This window comes from Podarcis gaigeae (genome assembly GCF_964106915.1).
Source record: "Podarcis gaigeae genome assembly, chromosome: Z".
NCBI classification, from domain to species: domain Eukaryota; kingdom Metazoa; phylum Chordata; class Lepidosauria; order Squamata; family Lacertidae; genus Podarcis; species Podarcis gaigeae.
The window spans coordinates 34353526-34378759 of NC_139691.1; positions in this window are offsets into that span (position 1 = coordinate 34353526).

A 25234-nucleotide genomic window follows, 5' to 3' on the forward strand; every position below is an offset into this window, starting at 1 on the left:
ACTAGCCCAAGGTCACCCAGCAGCTGCATGTGGAGGAGCGGAGACACGAACCTGGTTCACCAGATTACGAGTCTACCGCTCTTAACCACTACGCCACACTGGCTCTCTTTTGTGAAGCTACTTTTGTGTTGCTCCCTTTGTGGCTGCCCAGTCACCTGTGCCCTCTGTTTGCCCAACCAGAAGCTTCCCAGTCCTGGTGGCAATGGGAGATAACGTGAAAGTAATATAATGGGCAGATGACAGGAAGGTGAATTGCAAGGGCATTTCAGCACCTTTTCTCAATCTGTTTTCTGAGTTCACTGTGCTGCATGGTGGAAGAGTACCTTTTGATTGGTATGCATGCAAAATCCTTTCCTGGAAAAGCCAGACCTGGTCTCCAGAATTCATGCCCCATACCCAGCCAGATTAGATTACTATGAGGTACTGTGCTTTGGACTAACTTTGAAGATAGGTTCAACTGGTTCAAAATGCAGCTGCCAGGGTGTTAATCAGGGTAACAGGTTTGTTACAGGGGAAGCTTCATAGTAGAGTACCTACTTTGCACACAGAAGTTCCCAGTTTGAATGCCTGGAATGTAGGGTAGGTATCTCCCCTGTCTGAAACCCTGGAAGGCTGCTGGCAGCCAATAGAGTTGACTTAGTAGAAGACAGATTGCTATATTCCTATAATATATTACTGATATGTCATCTGCATTGATTACTAGTCTGTTTCCTGACTCAATTCAGTGTGCTGGTTTTGACCTATAAAGCCCGGAATTCATCGAGACCAAGATATTTATATAATTAATCCTCCCCTATGAACCTGCCCAAGCACTAAGGTCAACATTGGATGTTCTTCTCTGGTTATGTACACAGGTAATTTAAAGTGGATTTAATGTATCCCATGTGCCCATGCTTTCCCCATGTGTCCATGAAATTATGCCTCTGATGATCAGTTGCTGGGAATCACAGGTATACATAGTGCTGTTGCACTCACGTCCAGCTTACAGGCTTCACACAGGCATCAGGAAAGCCACTGTGAGAACAGACTGCTGGACTAGATGGGCCATGTTCTCATGTCTTAGGTTATTATGTTCACATCATCCACATGAGAAGTGGCAGCCCACACTCATACAAGTAGCAGCCTGCATTTCCTCCCCCCCCCCATTTAATTCAGATTTTCCTAATCCAGGGGTAATGCAGTATCCGGGCAAAACCCAACATTAAATCACATGTTCCCCACTGTGGATACACTGAGGAGCATTGTGTGGTTGTTTCTTTTAAGTGTATGTGATAATGTTTTGCTTGGTGCTATCTCCCACCACATTCCCTATTCCCTTGGAGTGAGGTGCTCCCTGATGGGGTATTGGTGAAAATGGGTGTAGCAAACACTTTAAAAAAGAAAAGGAAAAAAAGCCTGCTATTTTGTGCATATCTGGTATACTGGAGAAATTCCATCTCAATTTTTTAAAAACATGGCTGTGCACAAGGAAACAAATAACCAAACTCATGGACCTCTGTTTCCAAGAATAATAACTGAGTGGAGGGGAAAACACACTATGAGAACACCTCCTACTAGTGTAGTTGGGAAACACTGAGATTTCAGTTGAAAGCAATCATGTGTGGATGAATATGAACAAAACCTCAAACAGAAAAACTGGATCTGTGTGGCCCATGTGTGTATTCCACTCTGTTGTGAACACAGCCTCAGTGTCCTGCTGCCATTATCCCACGTGAAATGCCCTGCTAAGGGAGGTCTGCTTGATATTCTCAGATTTTGGCAGGCGGTAAAAACTTAAATGTTCCAGTAGGCTTTTGACATCTGTATTAATAGATTAATACAGATGGAACTGGCACTGTTACAGATGCCACATTATACTCATTTCGCCCTTGTAAGAAAACTTAGCATGGCTGCACCTGCACATTAGAACTCCCTGACTATTGACATCAGGCAGGAACATTCACCATACTTTTTCTCACACCTGCTTAAAACATTTTTGTTTATGTAAGCCTATCCAGACATATAGAAGCTACATGTCTTTTATTTCTTTTTTAACGGCTGTTGATTTTAATCATGCTTTGAATAGACTGGGTGGTACAAGAATATTTATGCTTCAATATTCTTTTTTTATTATTCTGTCTTTAGGTTTAATTCCTGATTACGTTTTAAATTGCTCCTCTTCCTCTTTTAAAATAGCTTGATTGATGTTATTAGCCACTTTGAATATTCCATCCCCATTAAATGGGAAGATGAGATAAAAGTCTTTGGAATAAACATTTGTACATATTATATTTTAGGGGTAATGTGAGCTGAGTAGCTAATGCATCTAACAATACACTGTCTTCTTGTGGAGAATGTGCACATAATCTGTCCTTGAAGAGAAAATTGTGTACATTTTCTGGTCAGTATGCATAATGTCCAATAGGCATTGATGAATGTGCAATTTCTGGTTGATATGCATAATCTCCAATAGGCTTTGAGGGATGTGGATATTTCAATTGCATTTTTCACAGTGTGCGATCAATAGGGATATCCTTCAAGAAACATGTCCTTGGTCTTCTCCCTGGCTCAGTTTGGCACCCAGTTGTATCTCGCTGATTAATTTCATGAGTCCTATGCTATCCCCTCCTATTGATCAGCTGAACAGCAAGGGAAAGAGGAGCACCCTACTCTTCCTCACTGCTCAGCTGCCTTCTGCCAATCACCTGAGCAGCATGGATGGAAAGTTTATGCCTTCCCACCTGCAGTCCTACACTGCTATAGTGGTGCAGAAATGGCAATTTCACTGATTGCTGGGGACAAGAGACAGAGAGAGCTATTCTATTCTATTCTATTCTATTCCGTTCTGTTCTCTGACATGTCATTTGACAAGTCTAAAAAAGCACACACACACCCAAGAAGCTAACCACTCACTGTTTACTTAGATATGGTGTCAAACTGTTAATGAATGTTGTTGTTGTTTAGTCGTTTAGTCATGTTTGACTCTCTGTGACCCCATGGACCAGAGCATGCCAGGCACTCCTGTCTTCCACTACCTCTCGCAGTTTGGTCAAGCTCATGCTGGTAGCTTTGAGAACACTGTCCAACCATCTCATCCTCTGTCGTCGCCTTCTCCTTGTGCCCTCCATCTTTCCCAACATCAGGGCCTTTTCCAGGGAGTCTTCTCTTCTCATGAGGTGGCCAAAGTATTGGAGCCTCAGCTTCACGATACTGAATAGGACACTTTTTATGGCTTATTCCAGGACTGGGGCAGAGGGAGAGATGCTCTATACTTGCTGAAAGATTCACTTGACTTTGTATCAATATTTTTTGGGGAGGGAAAGCCTGTGCTCCAGCAGAGGTGAAAAGATTAACCAAGCTAGTTTGCTCTTGACCAGATAAGATAGGGATTCATCATTATCATTTTCTTTGATTACTATCTTGTGCAGGTAATTATACTTCTCCTTTGCACACAATTAAAGCAAAGGTTGATTTCCATTCATTCTTCACGGTGGTAAGATTATCAAGTTACTTCTCAACTAATTATTTTCTGTAGCATAGCAGTGTACCAGATCCCTGTCACATCCCATTTAGCAAACACAAAATAGCTCTGAATAAGATTTTTTTTTGCAGTCTGGAACTTTTATGATATTAATTTGTAAGGGGAAAAAAGTCTTTAGATGAATGCAATCCCAGTTGCAAATTAATTTCCTTTGAAAGAATCAAATTGGCATATTTTTATCTAGTTCACAATCATTTGTCTTTTAAGCCTAACTCCTCTCTCTTTTTTTGTTTCGTTTATTTAAAGTTTAATTTGCTCAAATCTGCAACATGGTTGCCTTGATATGTTTTCAAATCTGAAAATGTATCAATATAAGCTTGCTGTAGATTTGATTACCTCTTTCCTTGTGGCATATATTTTTAATGGCATCACTAGGGTGAAAGTCATTCAAGCAATGAAGTGCATCAGTATTTTGGGGAGATCAAAAGTAAACCCATGTGTGTAAACATTTAGGTTTATGGACACTTCATAGGAGGGTTTTGGGTTTTTTAAAAAACAAATCTATAGCATATTAGTCTTGATATATGGTTTGAATCTACTCTGAATTACCCAGTAAAATTGAATGGCAAAAGGGATGTCGGCAAAGTTATCCTGAGGCAGGCTTGGGAAAGAACTTTGAGAGTCTCAGCTCATTCAATGCTGACTAGCAGAAGAATGGTGTTTATGGTGAGAGGACAAGGAAGACATGGGTCAATTGGTTATCTGGTTCATGCCTTGAATGAAGGTAGTAATCCTTTTCTAGGAACCTGCAGAAGGTAGTGATGGGTGTGTAATGGATTTTCAAGCTATAAAGGCCAGTACTTGGTTTGAGAACGCTTATAATTTGCTTGCTGTTGGTTCTTAAATTTAATCAAGTTAAGACTCTTAATCCAAAATGCTATCTTATGTGTTAGGGAGGTATGAATGGTGGCCACAGGAATACAGGCCCTTTTCAGTGTTGGCACACCTGGCACTAGTCTTTAGGGGCCAGGATAAGACCTTTTGTTTACTCAGGCCTTGGGCAACTAAGTTGCCTCCTATAGTAGTGCTCATCTTTTGGTGGATGGTGGGTAGGACTTCTTTTAATCTGGATTGATAGGTGTTTTATGTATTTTGTATTAATTGTTTTAAGATTCCTGGCTTTAAAATTCTTTTGTTTGTTGTATTTTATCTTGCCAAATCACTAATTCATTACTGTTTTAGGGGATTTAATTTTGTGACATGCTTTTATTAAAATACAATATAACTTCATTAAAAAAAACTTTTGTAAAAAGTGACTGATAAATGGTAAGGATGTAATGGTAAGGATGATGATGGTGGGTCAACAAACGCACAAACATCACTGACAACAATACAATCAGCACTCCAATATCTTTCCCTTATTAAAACTCATGCTTCTGACCCTGGAAATAATTGCTTGATTAATCTATTGATTAATGCTTTGATTAATCCAATTAACGCTTTGAGCCCTTCATTTTTAATCACCAATGGTTTTAGCTGATGGCTACATGAGAGACAGTTATCTGAAGCCGGTGGGAGTTTTTCAGCAGCTTGGTCCACGTCATTCAGTTTACATTTTAATTGAAGTCAAACTTCACTTTGATCAGATCAGTTTTAAATGAACTAATCAAACTAGCTGAACTAATCAAAGTTGAAGTTTGACTTCAAGAAAAAAAAATAGTGTTGTGCATCCAAGTCAGCATTAATTGAAGTTCCCCAAAGGGTCATATTCAACTGATGACAGTAATTACAGTGTCTGAACCATACCTTTCCACACACGGGCCAAACACCCAATTCCTTTTTTTACCAAGACTGGCATGAAGAGCTGATGGTGGAAGATAGACTCTCTGGAGAATAGAGATGACGAGTAAAAGTTTAAATTATTTTCAACATTTTTATATTGCCCATTAACAAAAAATTGCAACCATAGTTCCATATCTCCTACACAGACAGAAGAAAATGTCAATATAGACCAATATATTCCTTTTGTGGTAGACATCCATCCAGTATCTCCCCATGATTACCATGTCTCTTAAGGACAGTTACTCCTTGGTAGCCAACTCACAATACCTTGCATACTTTTATGAGCCTTCTTTCATAGCATCCAATTCTGCATAAGTTACTGGTAAAAGCTGGGGGGTGGGGTGGGTGGAACTATTCACTAGATTAGGGTTGGACCCTAAATGAAGGCTTCACAAAGCAGGTTAATTTGGTTCACATTAATCCAAAGGCTGTCCAAATTGGCTCAGGTTTCATTACACTATGTAACAGGAGCATAGGAATCTGCCTGATACTGAGTCTGCTTGGTTCAGTATTGCCTACATGGGCTGGTAGCAGCTCTCCTGGGGTTCAGGTAGGCTTCTCTCACAGACCAACCTGGATATGCTGAGAATTGAACCTGGGACCTTCTGCATTCAAGCCAGGTGCTCTAACTAGTAAACTAGGACAATACAACCAATAAATTGGAAAAACAAGCCTGTACTACTGGAATCCACAAATCAACTGCTAAAAAGAAGCTTGAACAACTTGTCTCCAGTTCAAATGTTTTAATTCCGATCTCTGACTTTGTCAATTCCATTTGTGGGGTTTAGATATGAACCAATTTTTTAAGGTGCCACAAGACCTTCTTTTTTCTTCTTGTGTCTGTGTTATTTGGCTTTTTTCTTCTTGTGTCTGTGTTATTTGCCTTCCCAGATTGCAGCTCGTAACTTTTGTTGCATCGAAGGGGAGGAGGAGCATTCTTCCAATTGTTTTAGAAAATAATCTCTTGAAAAATTACCTTATCTCTAATGCTTTCAGAATCTGGCATTTCCAATGGATTTTATTAATGCTTGAGCTAATCTTTTCTTTGTGCCATCCACGAACCACCGTCTGTGTGAATGACTCTGCAGTAAAGAAAACAATCGTAGGTGGAAGGGGGGAGTGAGAAAGTATTCTGCATGCATTTCACATCTGTGAGCAAACACATTTTTTAAATTTTATTGTGTGTGTATGTGCGTGCTAAAAATAGATGATCCAAACAAACACATGCATCCCTTCTCCCTCCACCCTAGCACTGTCAATTCACAGCCACAAATAAGACCCTCTGCAGCAAATCTCAAAAAAGGCAATGAAGCCCCAGCTGCATCTGCAGTACTTAGCTACTGGTGCATGGCTTGAGTGCCCTGACTTAAACCTGAAGGATGAGGGTAAGTTTCAAACACTAAAGGAGCAACAATATCCAGGCACCACAACTTACAGAAAAAGTGCCTACAACATGCATTGAGCAAATGTGTACTTTTGAAAGGTGCTAATTGATGTAATAAGCATGAGGGGTATATAGAATGATGGAAAATGAGTTAGAATGCCCCCTTCTCCCCAAACTTGACCATTCCATTGGCAGGCTGCAAAATTTTGGTGAACCTTTGGAGGAATCTAGTGGATAGAATGATGTGCTATGGAGCAGAGAGCTGGACTGTGACACAGAGAAACATGGACATCTTAAGAATGCCACAACATGCCATGAAACGCGCAATGCTAGGAATATCACTCTCAATTCCAACCTGATAATTGCCACCTGCCTGCCCAGATTTTAACTTGTCTGAATTAATTTTAAGATATATTTTAATTAATTGATATCTGGTTTTATGCATATTGTGTTGTTTTTATGATGTTTGCCACTCTGAGCCCGTCCTTGGCTGGGGAAGGTGGGATACAAATAAAAATTTATCATCATCATCATTAACTATCATTAAAAGATAACATAAAGTGGATATGACAAAACTGAAAGTTATGAGTATTGTGTAAAAGGCCACAAAGTTTAGATAGACACTTGCAGGACCTGTGGCAAGAGGCAATTCAGGCCAATGGAATAAAGCAGTGTTCGACCCTAGAATTTCAAAAAACCAAGAGGACAACCACCTACATAATGCGTGGCCCATCTAAAACTAACACCAGGGCTTATGTGGATTCAAGAAGTAAACCACAGAAAGTGATGGAAAGAACTTGATGTCATGCACATTCAAAGATGGATGTGGGATGCTGTAAATAAGTAGTGGTGGGAGCCGATGAGAAATGTTCACCCCCATGTATTGTTCCCTATGTGCTGTTGTCCATTGATATTTGCTGAAAGTGCAAGAGCATGGGCCGAAAGCCTTGCTTCCTGTTACTACCATCACTCTGATTTGGCTTCATGGCACTTCCAGAAGACATGACAGTTAGGGTGGAATAGGTATGAATGATTCCTGTTTGCACACTGTTTTGTTTTGCTACACAAGCATGCATTAGGGGGTGCAAAGTGGATGCAAAATCCCATCACCACCCAAGCACATTTCAGCTGGGGGGGGAAAAATAATTTTTGACACCAATGGGAGCTTCCCTTACAATGGAAATTGCAGTTTTAGGAGGGAAATTGTTGTGAAGGAGGAGGATAAATTGTCTTCCATAGTCCACAGACCCCTATTCTCTTCACAGAGTTACAATTCCCATAGTGATTTAATAATCCTTCTACCTAGAAAACTCTTGGAATTGGCATCCTATAAAGGGAGCAGGGGTCTCCTAACAACTCTCAAATGGGAGAAGGGGGTGAGGTGTCAGGGACGGCAGCACATGGTAAACTCAGTGGTGGATCCAATCTGGTGCTCCTGTTGGGGTACCCAGTGAGCCACTTCTGGGACCAGGGTTTCCTTTCCCCTTGCCTCTGTAGTCCTGGGACAACTAGCAGTGGGAGCCAATATTATTTCTGCCAGGGAGTTGGCAAAGCTGTTCCTTCATTGGACAATGAATGGGACCTGGTCGGTTTTTCCTGTGACATAATGTTCTTCCTAGAACGCAGGGAGTACAGTGTGCCAGTGGCTCTTGGTCCCCTTGGCCAATGACATGGACCAGAATGTGCTGCCCTTCAGCTCTGCAGGCATAGGGCAACAAGGGTTGGTTGAAGCTGAATGTTCCTTCTGCTGGGGAGGGGTAAAGCAAGCCCACTGCAGCTACTCCATGTTTGGTTGATGGGTGGGGCCAGGTTGCTCTTCTCCTTGCAGGATATAAGCAACCTAAGAACCTTTAAAAATATTCCAAATCTTATCACAATCTTAAAGAAGTCTGTAAAGCTTCCATCAAAACCTCTATGTGTATATACAGCATATATAGAAATGCCAGAATGTGTGTATATATGTGGTGTTCTACAATGATCAAGCCAACTATTTTCATTTCATCTGCACTGCAATATATAAACATGTACGGGCCAAAGGCCACTGTGTCTATCTGGGTGCATATTTGAACCCAGGATTTCTACTCTACCATCCTGACCCTCATTTGTCTTCACACTCCACTTTTATTGCTTGGATGGTTCTTCGCAGCCTCTGGCTTGCTTCGGTGGGATGTTGAAGCTTACAAATTGCATACCGTATCATGGCTGTACCACCAATGGAGTGATTTCTATAGTGATGTATGTGCTGCCTTGCTGAATCATTTTTCTGTACAATGGACCATATTATGTCGCAAGAGGCAGAGATTTGTGAAGGCAACAAGGAGGACTTGAAGCAATAGATTAGGCTCTTGCTGGCAAACTCCATGTTAATACATTGTCAGAACAACGCTAGGAATGAATGGGGTGTTAATATAGTGACAGCCAGCAGGAACACTGTTTGCATGAATTATTTAATATGGCACTGCAATTGCACAAATATTATCCTTGTGGCAAGCTAAGACCATGTGGGCACGAGCATTTATTATGGAGTGTGGAGCTCCTCCAAAACTATTATTTATATAGCCACGGGACAGGTTCAAGAAAAGTCTAATTTCGGAACTCAGCACACTCCCATATTTCACAGAATCCCAGGATCCATAGTAAGAGAGAAATCCATTAAGGTCCTCTTTCAGCTTTAAAGACATGTTTGGCAAAATTGTTTGGGGTACTTCTACTTAAATTTGAAAGACACATGACATTGATCTTACAAGCATTTATGAACAGCTGAGCTGGGCTCCAGAATAATATATAATAAATGAGATATGCAACAAAATATGATCATTTATCAGCATCCTTCAACAAGAGTGCTTCTGTTCATGGATCCAGCCACCTACGTCACACTCCTCCTCCTTCTGAAGCTCAAGTAGGACAGCCCTACATTTTTCCAGCTGACATTTAACATTCCATGGTTCTGAAGACCACTGAGCATGCTCTGTCCTTACTGGATTGCACTTCCCCTATCAGAGGCACTGTGCTTCTGTATGCCAGTTTCTGGGAATCACAAGGAGAAGGAGCACTGCTTCACTCAGGCTTTGCTTGTGAGCTTCCCACAGGCATTTGGTCAACCACTTTGAGAAAGGGATACAGGACAAGATGGGCTCCTGGTCTGACTCCCCTGTGGCTTTTCTTATGTTCTTATGACAGCATCCTCCACCACACCTGAGGGAAACATGCAGGACAGACTCCCTAACTTGCATACAGCTCTATGCTCCAGCAGAGGGTAATGGCTTAGGAGGAATGTCTGTCATTATCTGCCAGTTGAGGCAGTTAACTTGCTCTGTCTAATGATAGGACTGGCATTTTCCCACAGTTAATAGCAGGGGCATGTTGGGAAAGTTGCATTAAATGGCATGGACTACACACCAAGCCTGCTGAAAGCCACCACGATATGCTTGATGAAAGACAATAAAAAGCCTGTCAATGCTAATATCAAATTGTGTTTAATAAGGAAGATACAATAAAACAGGCAGAGCAGAATGTAATGCTAAAAGCTGGCACTTTTTTGTCTGTACACAGGTTTTCTCTGTTCTTTTTTATTTTTTTGTGTGAAAAGGGTTGCTAAATGGGATTGCAATTTTATCCCAAAATAAGCTATCTTCAGCTCTGGGTTCAGCAGTTGCCTTGACACGACCTCAGTGCCTCACCAAATGATTCTGAAAATAAAACAACAATGAAGTAGCTGATCACCATGACACAAAAAGAGGGAATACTATCTCAACAGTTCCTTTCAAGATCTGAAATAATTGTTGGAAAGCTTGCCAGCAAGGCAAAGATTGTGAAGGCACATCATCGTTCAAATTGTTGCTCCTCCTACCCCAAGTTGTGGCTGGTGCCCATTGGCTCTAGAAGGGTGGAAGGCAGAGAGGCCAACGGTAAGTGGAGACAGAGGCAGTGGCAGGCAGAGTCAATCATTTTTGTCTCCATCCTCTCTTTTTCCTGGTGAGTTTTACACAGGCAACACTGAGCCTAATGAGGACACTGACCACCAATGCCACCCTCTGAACTGGTTGTAAGCAAGTAAGATGGGGGCTACTTGATGGTAGACTGAGGTTGGTGGGGCAGCCCTGACTATTGTTAGTACGTCAGTCAACCCTGACTATTGTTGTAAAAATAAATAAATTCCTATGTGTGGACACCAATAGTCCTAAATGAAACAACTATCCTAGGACAACTTTGCTTGGGAATATGACCATCACCATTTGTTTACTTTTTATTTATGCAGCAGTTCATAGCAGTGGCTTCTCAAGGGTGTTTGCAAAAACTGTGGGTTACTTAGAATATTTGTTGGGGTTCTGGTCCAAAGTTCTGCCCTGTTGACACTGCTGTTTCCAGAACTGAATTTTGGGTGGGGGATGGAAGGGGTCATATAGGCCACAATGGGGAACTATTAAAGGCCTGATAAGGTTCCAGGGATCATGGCAGGGTGGGGAACTTCATACCCAGGAGCTAAATGCAGCTTGGCAAGGTTGTCTTTATTGGTCTTGGGACTCTCCACAGCCACATCCTAATTCTCCAGACAACACTCCTTACCAGTCTTGCTCCACACCCTCTTTGAGTGTTTTTTGCCTGTTTGGGACTCCATCTGCACTATATATTTAGAAGAGTATCACACTGCTTTAAACAGTCACATTGCCCCCAAATAACCTTGGGAACCCTAGTTGGTTAAATGGGCAAAAAGTTGATCGGGGACACCTGTTCCTCTCAAAGAGTTCCCTGGGAAGAGCAACTGTTAAACCACTTTGGGAATTGTAGCTGTGAAGGGAATAGGGGTATCCTAACAAATTTCAGCATCCTTAACAAACAAATGTCCCCATGATTCTTTGGGGATGTCAAAACCATTTAAAGTTGTCTGATACTGCTTTAAATGTATTGTGCAGGTGGGGCCCCAATATGCATATTTTGGAATGCAATTTTGCCTTATAATCACATTTTTGCCATCAATGTTCCATAACACAATGCATCTGTGTATGTCGTTTAAAAAAGGAGGGGGGATTTATACTATTATTTATTTCTACAACTTACAGCATCATAGTCTATATGCCCACTTTCTTGTAATATATGCAATTCCATACACTTTTTTTGGGGGGGGGGAGATATTCATATTCTCAAATTTGGGAAAGTGCAAATTATTGAAGAATTGGTTTGTGTATTCTTTTGGGAAGTATGAATTAGGTAGGTTCACATTAAAATGGGAAATGAACCAAATTTTTACCCCATTCCTATTCTGGCTGTTGGATTTTCCACATCACATCTAACGTAGCACTGCTAAGCCCACTCATTTCTTTATATGTTGGAGTGAAATTGGTGGGACTTATTCTCAAGCAAAATGTGTTTAGAATCAGGGAGGCAAATAACAGCTTGTTTGCATTCATATATTTATCATGTCACCTCATTCGCTATTACAGTGCGGGCCACAGGTTAACATTCCTGCTTCAGTGACTCTCCGGGCAGTCATTTGGAGCATTGTTCATATTTGTCTCTTTGCAGGGTGGGGGAGGCTTGTTCCATTTCCACCTGCATAAAAGGCTTGAGGGGTAAATAAGCAGCTGAGTGAAGCAGTTGAAAAAAGGCAGCAGAGTGCAAACTGTGGAGCTAGTCATACAAAACAACAGCTATGCAAGCCAATTTTTGCTGTTTTGTCCATACAGCCTACCTGTTCCTGGGAAGATGCAGCCACTGGTCAGAGGTCTTGGCCTTTCTGCATGATTTCCCCACCCTGCTTGTCTGCTTCTCCCGCCTGCCTGATGTCTCAACCCCTGACAGTCATGGATCTCTCTGGGCCACCCAACCTGACCTCTAGCAATCTGTAGTTGTCTGTACCTGAGTTGTCCTGCTGAAAGTGCCTGATTTGACTTGGGATTTAGCCAAATCTGGTGCACAACCTGTGTGCGTGTGTGCGTGTATGTCTCTCTGTGTGTGTTCCAATAAAACACTGCAGAAATATCATCACATCTATGATTAAGATTGCACTTTTGTTCTGATTTCTGAGTGTGCTTTCTTAATGTATCAGAGAGAAAGAGAAGCAAGGATACAAATGAACTGAATCAAGTGGAAGATGCAACAAAATGAAAACACCTCAATTCTCGAATCTTTTTATAAAGAAACTCTGCTAGCTGAAAACAGGTTTCATAAGAATGGTTCATGGGGAAGAGCTTATCTATGGAAGAATAAAAGAACAGAACAGAGGAAATATGCTCATCCCTAGAAATAACCTGGTTACACATCTGTGTCTCCAGTAGCAACATTAGATAGGGAGTGTATTATGACAACCTGAAATTGCTAGCTGCCAATATCTGCAACCTAGGCCCACTGTTTCTTTTCCAAGAGTTGCAGAACTAGGCAATTTAGCTCATTTATAAATGGCATTTTGATTGTCAAAGAGAAGAGTTACTATCTTTTGCTACTAGTAGGAAGTGAGATAACTCAGATGGAGTTCAGCACACAGTTCCTTCCATGCCCCTTCTCCAGTCCGCAGCTTTGTTTGAAATAATCTTAGCCATCCATATTTGATCTAGAAGAGAGGATAGAGGAGTGAATGGCTCAAAGAACAGCTGGATTATATCCTCAGCATTGTCTTCTCCCAGGCAGCCTGCCCCTGCCGTGCAGAAATGCTTCAAAAGCCGCCAACTGCTTGGTAAGGCTAAGGGACTTGTTGAGAAGAGATTTCACTAGTAAGGAAGGTGACTGTCTGCACAGAGACCAGGTGGCTCTTTACTTGCTGCAAGAGATTGTAATTTCATTCAACGACATGAGTTCCTAAATCCCTAGCACAAACGTTCTCCTGTCTCCAGAGTCATCAAACGTCTGTAGTTAAACACCTGATTAGATTTTTAGAATATTCAGCCAGGCATCATAGAAAAGACTATGTCAAGCATATCCTGTTGTGTATTGGTATTAACAATCCAAAGTGGGGAAAAAATGCATGCAGATTAAATGAGACTAGTTTGCCTTCAGGTATATCTAGTATTGTAGTGGCTTTGTCTTGGCAACACCCCCAGTCCTCTGTATGTGCCCCCAAGGACTCTCCCAGGTCATGGCCCTATCTGCCCCTGTTCTATGCCATCCTTGAGTGCCTTTGCCTGGCTGGAATGTGCCCTTGAACTGCAATAAGGCCAATGCTTGCTTGGATGGAGACAGATAGGTGTGTGTGTAAACCTCTGATTTCTATGTTGCTAGAACAAAGCCTATCAGACCTCAGTCACTTTTCTCTCTGGTCCCACCCAGAAGGGAATGCAGCCCTCAGCCTGGAAGAGGTTCCCTATTACTGCCATAGCAAAAAGTCTGCTTGCTCAATCCCTAACACACACCCAATCCCACATACCTTCCCTGCAAAGATTGCCCCAACTAGAACAATTAAGGGGGCCCTCACCAACCAAGAGTCAAGAGTGAATCAGTGCTCTCCATAATTAACTACAGAAGTTAAAAACTAGACAAATACAGTGGGCAATATCCAACATCATTCCAACAGATTCAACAGGATTTGCCTTCCATCTGTGATGCTGATGGTATAATGTATGCAGGCGTTTCCTTGATCTCTCAACCTGGCTCTTCTGTTTTAATCGCTGTGTCACTTTAATAGGATTGCTTTATTGCATATGGATGTTTATACTTTAAATGTTTGCACTTCTGGTTTTTATATGTTGCAAACCACTTAGAAGGCTATTTTTGCAATAAGAGGTACACAAATAAATAAATAAATAAATATTAGATCTATGACGTTATCTGCTTACAAAATCAAAAGAAATGATTATGCATGGGGCTCCGTAGCTGGATTAGGTCACAGGAGTTCAGCTGAATCAGTCAAGCATGCAATGGGCAGGAAGCTCTCTTTTCTCCTTGCCTCACTCTGCCCATCTCGCTCAGCAGAACAGCTGCATGTGGTGTAAGCAAATTCCACATCAGAATCTGTGCTCCTCAACATGCCTTCCTTTTTGCCTTTTTGGCTGCTTTCCATAGCCCAGCAGGACAAATCTCATCCACTGTGTTTCATAAGAGCATCACAAACCTTTATCCGCTTTCATATTCCGCCACTTGTTTCCAAACAAGTAGTTGCTATGAGGGATGCCACCTGGCCAGTTGTAAACCAGTGTGACCTTCTTTAAAAAAAGAAGAAGGGAAAAAGGATTGCCATCCAGCTGTTTAGTTTTCTAAGCTCAGCCACAGCATCAGCAAACCAGAAGATTTGCATTTGCTATTGACACAGACGCTGTGCCTCTGACTTCTAGAACTGAAGCACTAGTTTGGCAACTAACTGGTAAATGTTGTACCTTTCAGTTTAGGGCTGTTTGTGACTCTGAACAATCCCCCCTTCCTATGGCTTTGTGCAAGTCTATGTTGCCTACATGCAAATTATTAAACAAAAGTGGCTGGAGGGAAGGGAAGCATTGGAGGAACATTAATCCAGGTAAGTGGTGATCCGCAATCTGATGTAGTACAAGGGTCTGAAGAACCAGCGAAGAAGGAAGAGACAGAATGGCCTGGCGGGCTGCCTATTTATCTTGGCCCTGGGTGCGGGGCCAAGTGCCACCATTCAGCAGTTGTTCCTGCACCCAACAAGGCCCTGCTGCCATTGGCCAGTTTGGTGGCAGAGAACAAGCCAGCTTGTCATATGCCAGTTCACAAGGGTGCCCACAAAGCTCTCCACCCCAGGGCAAACAGACATATCAAACATTTGTTAAAGCCTCATCTCTCTTATTAGGATGACAATTAATTTACTGATCTCCCTCTGAACCACTGTGTCAAGCTGATTTACACACGGATAAAAACACTGAAACAACAGGTATATTTTAAACAAAACTTAAATGCTAACAAGCAGACCCTCATGGTAAAGACCCATTTACCCAGCTTGGAAAGCATGTCAAAATAAAAATGCATTGAACTTTTTACAGCAAGTGCCTTGCCCTCTTTCTCTGGGCTGGGAACTCTCCTTAAGTCACACACTTAGTTCAGAGGAATCAAAGGTCGCAATCTGGACAGCACTTACTTAAGTGGAAATCCCACTCAACCCAGTAAACCTAACTTCTGAGTAAATACATTGTTCTAACTTGGGTAGCATTTTCCCTGCAACTTCTCAACCTTCAGGGTAGTAGACAGTCAGGAAAGATCTCGTCTCACAATGAGAAGAGTTCCTGGAAACAGCCAATGTGTTCCTAGCTTGTCACTCAATATTTGCTTTCTATGGACAGGCCCAAGGTGGATGGTACTTCCTCAGGCTGCCCACAGCTGTGTCCCATTCACTTGCACTCTCCACCCCCAGTTACAGGTACAGCATGTTTGTTACTTTCCCGGAGGTCCAAAGAATGAGGAAAGGGCCTCCCTCCACTTATAGCTCTGTCTTCACCCTCTGCCTTCTTTTCCTCCTCCAGATGCTTGTGTGAATGTTCAGGGTTGTGTACTGCCCCCTCAAGCACATCCAGGAGAAGAAGCCTGTCAATGCCCAGTGTAGCCCTCAAAGAACCCTGGCCTGACACACGAACCAAAGATCAAGCCTTCTTAGATAAACAACCAACCAAATAACCCATAGGTTTGTTTTGAAACTAACCAATGTTTCTTGGAAATCACCATGTCAGTTAAGTTAATACTAGTAAAGTGCCTTTCCTGGCTATGTGCTGGTGGTGGGGAGTAAGGAGGGAAGCACATGAGCCCATAAAGACCAACTAAGTTAGTTCTTGGTATGAGCTTTCGTGTGCATGCACACTTCTTCAGATACATGCACACGAAAGCTCATACCAAGAACTAACTTAGTTGGTCTTTAAGGTGCTACTGGAAGGAATTTTTTTTGTTCTGACTATGGCAGACCAACACGGCTACCTATCTGTAACATGAGCCCATAGTTTCACTCAGAATTGCTCTTTCTTCTACACCTAATCATGATTCTGGCAATGGAGGAGGAGGTAGGAGTGAAGCATGTGAGTTCAAGGTTTTGTTGTGTTTCAATCCCATGGGTGCACATAGCTCTATGTGATGCACACATTGCAATCCTTCAGGAAAGCTAAATAAGACCACTGGTGACTCATAAAGTATGTTTGCCTTGCGGTCCTGTAGGTGTATGTCCTACAAGCAAAATATAAAACATGGAATCCTAGGGGACTCTCAGAAATCAGCCGTGGTAAGAACAACATGAGAGGTCATGCAGAATTCTGGTTAAATAACTTAATATGTCTGCCTCTAGTGACAAAACTGAAAACCACTCTCTTGCTTGTTGATGACCAGTCCTGGTAACTCAGGACAACTTCCAAAGCTCCAATCTCAGTCTTTTCTTCCCTATATAGATTTTGGGTTTTTTGGCATATAAATATGCGTCACCAGAGAAGAGAGAAGAAGGAAGATGTATCACTTTAAAAAGAGGGTGCCAATTTGTATAAAACATGCATACACAAATGAATGCATTGATGCAAATTTATAAATAATTGTTATCATTTAGAAGTACTGTACAAAGCATCTCAACACAATAGGAAATATCTGTGTGATCTGTGTGGCTTCTCAATCAACTGTCATTATGGTTCTCTTTCTTTCAACTGGATTTACAGCAACCCTTCAAACAGACTCAACAACCCTTCAAACAGAAGGCCAAGCTAAGTGGAGATTTAGATCTACCTCCAAGAGAAGTAAGGTATTTTCTGTTGTGGCCCCAGTGCTCTCAAGTTGAAAATGCAGCCCAAGATGCTTCTTTTCCCAAAGAGTGGTCTGAGGAGACACCTGAGGGACAAATAGAGAGACTTGTAGGGCTGTGTGTGGCCCCTGGGGAGGGCTGGCTAAGCGACCCCACATCTTCTCTAGGCATAAAAGGTTCTAAGTAGGACAGAGAGAACTGACAGACTCTCTTCTATATCAATAAGTGAGGAAGCTTGCATGGCCTTTGGTTGCCTTAAAGGGATGTTAGCAGAATGAATTCCCTGATGTTTGCAAAGAGATGCAGTTGCTACATAGTCATGTTAACAGTTCCATCACAGTGCCAGAGTTCCTTACACTTGGCTTTCAGGGTGCAAGGGAGAAATCATCGTTTTGACCTTGTGTAGCAAATAATTTGATTTCAGGATTATTATTTTCACCCTCCAATATGAAAGATTCTATCCTTCAACTGTCCAGAGTCTCAAAACATGTTACCAACCAAACCAAATTCAGATCACCATCTCTGCTTCCCATTCTTGCTGCTTGTCTGCTATTGCAAAATACTAGGGTGCTAAAAATTTGGAGGACCAATTCAGTGTTGGTGGGTTGTGTTCAGTTTGGTGTGTCAGAAGTTGTGGTGACCTGAGTTGAGAATGATTCGTGATGTTTAACTAAGGAAAACAAAAACAAATCTTAACTGAAAAGGAAAAAGCAATTGCTCCATCAAGTCAAGGCTGCATTTTGATACATACTTCCCGGGATTAAATCCCATTGAATTTAGCTGAACTTACATTTAAGTAAACAGGAACATAAGCTGACTTATACAGAGTAAGATTATTGGTATTTATTTTATGGTGCTCCCAGCCAAGCAAGCTTTCTGTAGGATAAATCAGCCTCATATAGCCAACATGCTTAAATCTAATTAATGCACAAAGGGGTTAAGACTATAGAGTAAGATGTCCTGTCAGGCTTATCTAGGTCCCACCCCCTCACCCTGCAAGGAAGGATGATCAAGCCTTTGTTCTTCCATTCCACCATGTGAACCCCACCAGTAAGGTGATCTATGCTGGATGCTCAAAGCTTAGATAACATGGCTTAAGCAAGTCATTTTTGCGCTTCTATATGAATAATTTAGAAATGTTTACCTCATTGGAACCTAAATTACACTGCCTGTTTTTTCTTGTTGCTCTATGAAAAGACACATAAATCTGACCTTTGAAGAGTATGTAAGTAAAGAATTTATCAAAAGTGTGGTCTCTTTCTATGCTAAGGAAAGTGGGGAATTTTGGAAGCAACTTAGAAGGGGATATTTTAAATGTCTCTCAGCCTATATTTCCATGCTTTACTTTGCTCCATTTTTTGTGATTTTAAATCTCTGCTGGGACTCTCTCACCAAAGAGTACTTGCCCCAAACCTGGATCTAGGCTTTTATTTTGCCATATTTATTTTCCCTTTAAACAAATACAAAATCCCCCAAACACTTTCAAACTGACTTCTGAACTGTATGATGCATGAGGGAGACGTAATATGAAGAAGGGGGAAATAAAGCTTTCTACTGCATCTGCTAAATCATTTCACACTCCCTCCTATTCTTTTCTGACAATAGCAACAAGCTTGCTTCCTTGGCCTCATAAGGGTCTTTAGAACTCAGATACTTTCTGCTGAGTTTCTTTGTTATGATCAGATAAACTGTGAGACCTTATCAGTTCAAGGTTGCTTCCCTTTCTGCATTAACCACAGCATTATCGTATGGGATGCACTCTTTGGAGTAAATCTCTAGTTGTTATATCTTGGAAGCCTTTCAACATGTACCAGTGGTTTGGCCCTAGTTGGCTGGAAGCTAGGCATGGGTGGGTCATGGGTTGAGCTTGAAACTTTTATGGTCTTAGCTTGCAACTACTGCAATTCCACTCTTTCTGTTGTGTGAAAATGAAATATAAATGGATCTGAAGATGAAAAAATCAAAAGCATTTCTGGCAGGTTGTCCATCCGACAAGGAAAGTTCAAATGCCCCAAGAGCGATTGGATCTGCCAGAGAGTAAATTTCTTAAGAGGAAGTAGCTGAGAGATGATATCCTTAAGGGAAAAGTAGCTTCTCTGGTGGAAGGCAGGAAGACTGGGCGACTGTGTCCAGCTTGATTCCTAGGCAAGTGCTAGTTGTTACAGGACACTCTGTTTTATCTGCAGCCAAGGGAACTGCCAACAGGGAAGCTAAGCCTTTTAACAGAGTTATGCAGGAAGGGTCGTTTGCCAGCCCAGACAAAAGAAAGTCCAGGTAAAGAGTGACCCCTGTTGAACCAGTCCAAAAATGAAGAGCCCAGTCTAGAAATGTTCTTAAAGATTCAAAGGTGGAGCATGCAATGGAGCAGCCCATAGGCATGGCCTTATCTACATAACAAACACTATCAAGCCTGAATCCCAACCAATGGAAATCATTAGGGTGCACCGGAAGTAGGCAAAAAGCAGATGACACATTTAGCCATCAGAGCCCCTGGGTCAAAGCTCATAACAAGTTTAATGGCCTGATCAAAGGAGGTGTTTTTTACAGAGTACAATTCTGGAAGGATGGCGTCATTCACTGAACCCACTTTGGGGTATGACATGTTGTGAATCAGGGGAAATTCCGCTGGAGCCTTTTGTGGCATGATGCCTGGGGGAAAATGTGCAATTGGGAAAATACCCGCAGCCATGCCCCCTGCCAGCATAGATTGGCCGGGTGGCGGGTGATGCAGCTGGGATAGGCGTCAATCCCCTGCCCCGAGCCAGGTCACTACAGGGGCCACAACAGATGCCTGGCCACCACATCGCCCACCTCAAAAGATGAGCAGTCTTAGAGGAACATTTACCTTAATTCCCCTGCTGTATTTTTGAATATTATTTTAAGTAGCATGTGCATATTCACGTACACTTTACCCCAACATATACATTTTTGCACACACTACTTCGGAGGAGAACTGCATTGCAAAATTCAGATATGTGCATATTTTAAGGAACAGCTGTGTTGTGGTCTGTGCATTGTTCTGGAAAGAGCAATTTATGCCTTGGTTTAATGTGAAAACTGGATCAATTTTCTCACCCATTCCTAAGTGATAAAAATATTCAAAAATACTTTAGGTGAAAATGCTTTGTAAAAATGGATACATTAGGAGAAATTTGTGTGAGTGTTCCATAACCTAGATGCCATCACTGAGAAGACCCTATCGCTGGTGGTCACCAATTTCACTTCAGAATAGGATTGGGGTGGGGACATGAACTTCCCCCTGAAGGTCTTAGTACAGAGGCACACTTGGTTGCTGTTGTAAAGGGGGATGAGGTGCACCAATTACATTTTCTATCTCAGGTAGCAAAAGGCCTGATTCTGCTTTACACACAGTTTTTTCAGAAAGTAAATAATGTGTTCACTTGAAAAGATAGGAAAGGATTTCATTGGCAAATAATCAGACGTGGTGTGGTACTGAAATACTCTCCCTCTTTAATGAGAAAAGTACCAGGTATTCTTTACAACCAGCAGATTGAGGTGAGAAATAATGCCTGTAATCGGTAAGACAGTGATAGTGGCCATTGACTCTAAAATGGCAGAGAAATAATCATCCCCATGGACTGGCAAACAGCACTTCCTCATCTTTCTCTCCTAGCAGGCTTCTGAATTATGATCCATTGTACTGCATATCACTCAGCAAATTCACAGGTGTAATAAAAGGAACTAGACCATTTCTCTGAGCTGATGGAATGAGGGAGGAAGAAGCACGCGGGGGGGGGGGGCAGGAACCCTCCCTCAAACTGAAAACAATAAAATGCCATCTTGGAGTTTGAGTTCCTTCCTTCAGCCCTTGTTTTGTGTTTGTGTACATTGTAAACAGAGGCAGCCATGACTTATTTATCATGTTTGTCTTCTGCAAAATCATTTTTAATCTTTCATATTCACATTGATAGGCTTGTTCACTAGGGTGGTGCACAGGGGCCCAGCTCTATTTATGTATATTCATTAGCATGTTACTAATTAAAAATGTGTTTCATTAAACTTGTTAAAAAAGAGGAAGATAAGAAGAAAATGAGCATGTAGAATAAAGCACCCCAAGGCTATGAAACTATTTCCACAGTAGAGTTGTTTTAGCTAATATGGGCAGCGAGTGTATCAAACGCAAGCAACTGATGCTTATTGCAAAGTTTGAAAATAAAACTCTGGGTGCTAGAGCTGGCAGGTAATTTTTTACAGGTGTCGGCCTTGTTTCAACTGCTCACGTCAAGGAATCAAAGGGCTACATTCAATCTTCCCTCTGGCTGCCTTTCAGCCTCTGGGAATGTTTGCTCAGAAGTGCCTTTGATGGCATTGTACAGGCCCAGACTGCATAAAAACATAGGCTCCCCTTTCAGTGTTCAAGTATGGCTCATTTTAGTTTACTCTGTTGGGTTAAAGAGAAAAGAATGTGATCTTTTTTAATAGAGAGGGAGAGAGATAAATCAATGACAAATCTATGCCATTGATAAATCCTCTCTTATAGATTCCATTGATTGATGCCATTTGGGGATGCCACTACCACCATCAAATGGGGTATCTTTGCCACACCCCAACTTCCCGGTGGAAGAAGACTTGGGGTGGTTTTTCCCATAGGGAGGAGTGGGGACAACCACGTGAAGGACTGAACCAATCTACTTTGGCAGGGGCTGGGGAGGCCAGATTCATTCGCTGGCTCCTCCTCAATTTCTGGCTTTTGCAGTGCCCTTCCTATGCAGTATGGGGATTTGATAGTTGCCTGTCTGGGGGCTCCTCCTTTTCACTGTTGAGCATACTGTTTAGCAGTGCCTTTTTCTAGAAAAAAAAGATGCAAGTACTCACCATAAAGTACCCTTATTAGCTAACTGGTTGTGGCTGCTGCTGGGCGGGCTGTGTTGCTGGGGTCAGTGGTGGGCAAGTGTCTGCCGAATGCCCAGAACTGGGCTCACTGCTGCTGGAAGACATGACTGTTAAGTTGTGGGTGAACATATCAGATGACACAGCGATTCTTCAAACAGCTCTTGTTTATTCACAGGCCAGAACTGAACTGAACTGAAGGGTTCAGTCAGCCTGCTTATATAGAGCTCCAGTACAATGTAACTGTAACAATTTTCTAAAACTATCCAATCACTGAATGTCACTTACGATCCCTTATTTGCATAACTATCTACAGTATCCCCCTGCTGGCCCAGGGTGAGAACTTCAGTACATAACAATGACATTCTGCCACTGTGCCATCTGCAAGGCTTTCAAGGAAGCTACAGTTCTCTTGGTGCTGCCAAGCCCAGCAGCTGCTACCACTGCCACTACAGCTCTGGCCCACCTACTGCCCACCCAGCACCTTCTGCCAGCCTCTGAGCTGGCTGAGTGGTGGCGGCAGTCCAGCAGCTTACTGCAGATGTGCTGCTACAGGACAAGGGTGAGAAGGAATTACCGCTGCATGGGATGGCAGTGCTGATGGGCCTGGCTCCTTGGGTGCAGGAGCAAAGGCACACCCTCCTCACATGCTGGCTTTAGAAGCCAAGATTGGGAGAGGGAAAGTGCTGGTAATACATACAGGTGAGTACCACCAGGGGAGGAAAAGCACAGCTGTTGAGAGTGCTATGTCGGAGTGACATTTTTTATTGGTTTGATGGGTTTTTAGTCTGGGCAGGAAAGAGAAGTATAAGATCTGACAGCGTAAATACTCTTAGGTTGTCTTTGGGGAACGTTGTGGGTGCCCTTAAGGCTTGGCATGCACATCAGGGTGAATGCCAAAGTGTCAAGGCCATGGTGTGTTTGTCTCATTCACATACTCAAGGTTCTTGTAGAAAGGAATAATTTCTTCTTGTCCTTTGCTGTGAGGCCACCAGTGGAGGTTGTAAATGTGCCCAGAAGTAGAGAGGAAGCTGATCACTGCTGCCTTAGGGAAATTCCCGGACCTTGCTATATTTTAATCTGGTTAATTGTGTTGATTCATTGTTTGCACACCCTCTGTAACATTTTTGAATAAATATAACCTTTTGCTCACCATAAGTTTAGTTTCCAGTCCCTTCTTTATGGGTGCTTTGCATGCAGAGAGTCCCAGGGTTAATCCCCAGGTAGATTTGTGAGAGACTTCTGCCTGCAACCCTGGAGTCACAGCCAATCAGTGTAGGCAATACTGAGCTAAATGGACCAATTATCTGAGCTGGTATAAGGCAACTTCCTATGTTTTTATGACACATAGGCCCCAGAGATCTCAAAAACTGAATCATTACAAAGCCTCTCAAGTGTCAAGATTGCGGGGGGGTGGGGAGGTCTCTTGGTAGTTCCGCCACCTTTAGATGTTCAGGTATCATTGGCCTGGGAGAGGGTTTTCTCTGTGGCAGCCCAAAAATTGTGGAATTTCCTGCCCACAAAGGAGCACCCAGCATTTTGCCATATGCTAAAGACACCTATTTATCCTGGCCATTTACAGTTAAGGTACTATGTTTTGTGGGACCCACATCTATACTGTTCTGTTCCAAGTGAATTGTTTTACTTGTTTGTTTTTAATAACTAGAGCTGCTTTACTTTTCTTTATAACTGTATGGCTGTATTATCATAACTTGCCTCAGGGCCTTATGGCAAAGGGAGGGTAAGAAAACTTATTTATAAACAGATAAACCAAATGACGTGTTTTCAATCCTCACATGGGTGGAACTAGGTATTATCAAAAGATGGAGGTTGGGGTTTGGGGATAAATTTAATTTTCCCTTTCATTTTAATGACAAACTACCTAATTTGCAGTGTTTAAACCAATATGCAAACTAAGACCCAATTATCCACTTTTCCAAAATTTTACGATGCAGTTCACCAACCAAACATCATGTATCAAAATGCAAATAGTAGAGGAAAGTACATGTAAAAATGCAGGTGATAATGAAAACAACATACAAGAATGCGTCACCTTTGGGAATGCTACATGCGAAAATGTGTATATTAGTCAAAACTACAAACAATATTGTCCATATTAGTGGAAGTTCACATTGAAATGCTGTGGGCACCACTGGTAGGCAAACTGACACCTGTGGGCACCGCACTGGCAATTCCTGCTTTAAATGAACTGCTAATTGTTGAACGATCAGTGTTACTTCTCTTTGTGTTTCTGTGCCAAATATAACTATGTATCAAATTATTTATCTTTGTGTGTGTGTGTGTGTGTGTGTGTGTGTGTGTGTCTGTGTTTCTCTCTCTGTGTGTATATATCCATGCATTTAAATATGCATTTTATCTCAATGTATGCAATTCTGAACATATTTTAGCTTATATTACATAAATTTAAAACACACTTCAGTATATTGTTGAACTGAAATCTGTATTGCAAAAGTTTAAGAAGAGTGAGCCTGATGCATTTTAGGTCAGTTTTCTTAAAAATATGCCCCCCACCCCATTTCTCCTTTTTCCGTATATTGTGGTGGTATTTTAATTTTTATTATCCATAGTGACTTCTCGTGAACACCCACACTTCAAAAAGAATGACTATTCTGGGAGCACCGAAGGATTTCCCAGCGCATTAAGAATATCTACCACCAAATCCAAAAGTGGATATTCTTAATGGCTTGTGGAATACTACTTTCCATTCAGATCTAAGATTAAATTTTTATGACTTTTTCATCAAAGTTTAACCATATTTCTGCAATGGGTAATTTGTGTTTTCATTATTTCCATAGGCTATTTATTCTGTGCTTTGTACTTTGAAATATTAATGATTTGATGTTAGTGTTTATTTTCCATCCCTTCTTTAATCCTTTGAAATCTGTGTTCACTTTATAAGTTCTATTAAAGTAATTTAATGATAACTAGTTTTTCCTTACTGGGGGAAAAGCTGGAAACATGAGCAAACCTTTTATATTGAGTGCTGGTTTTATTGCAGAAAACTTCCCCATTGTGCAGTGAAGGCATC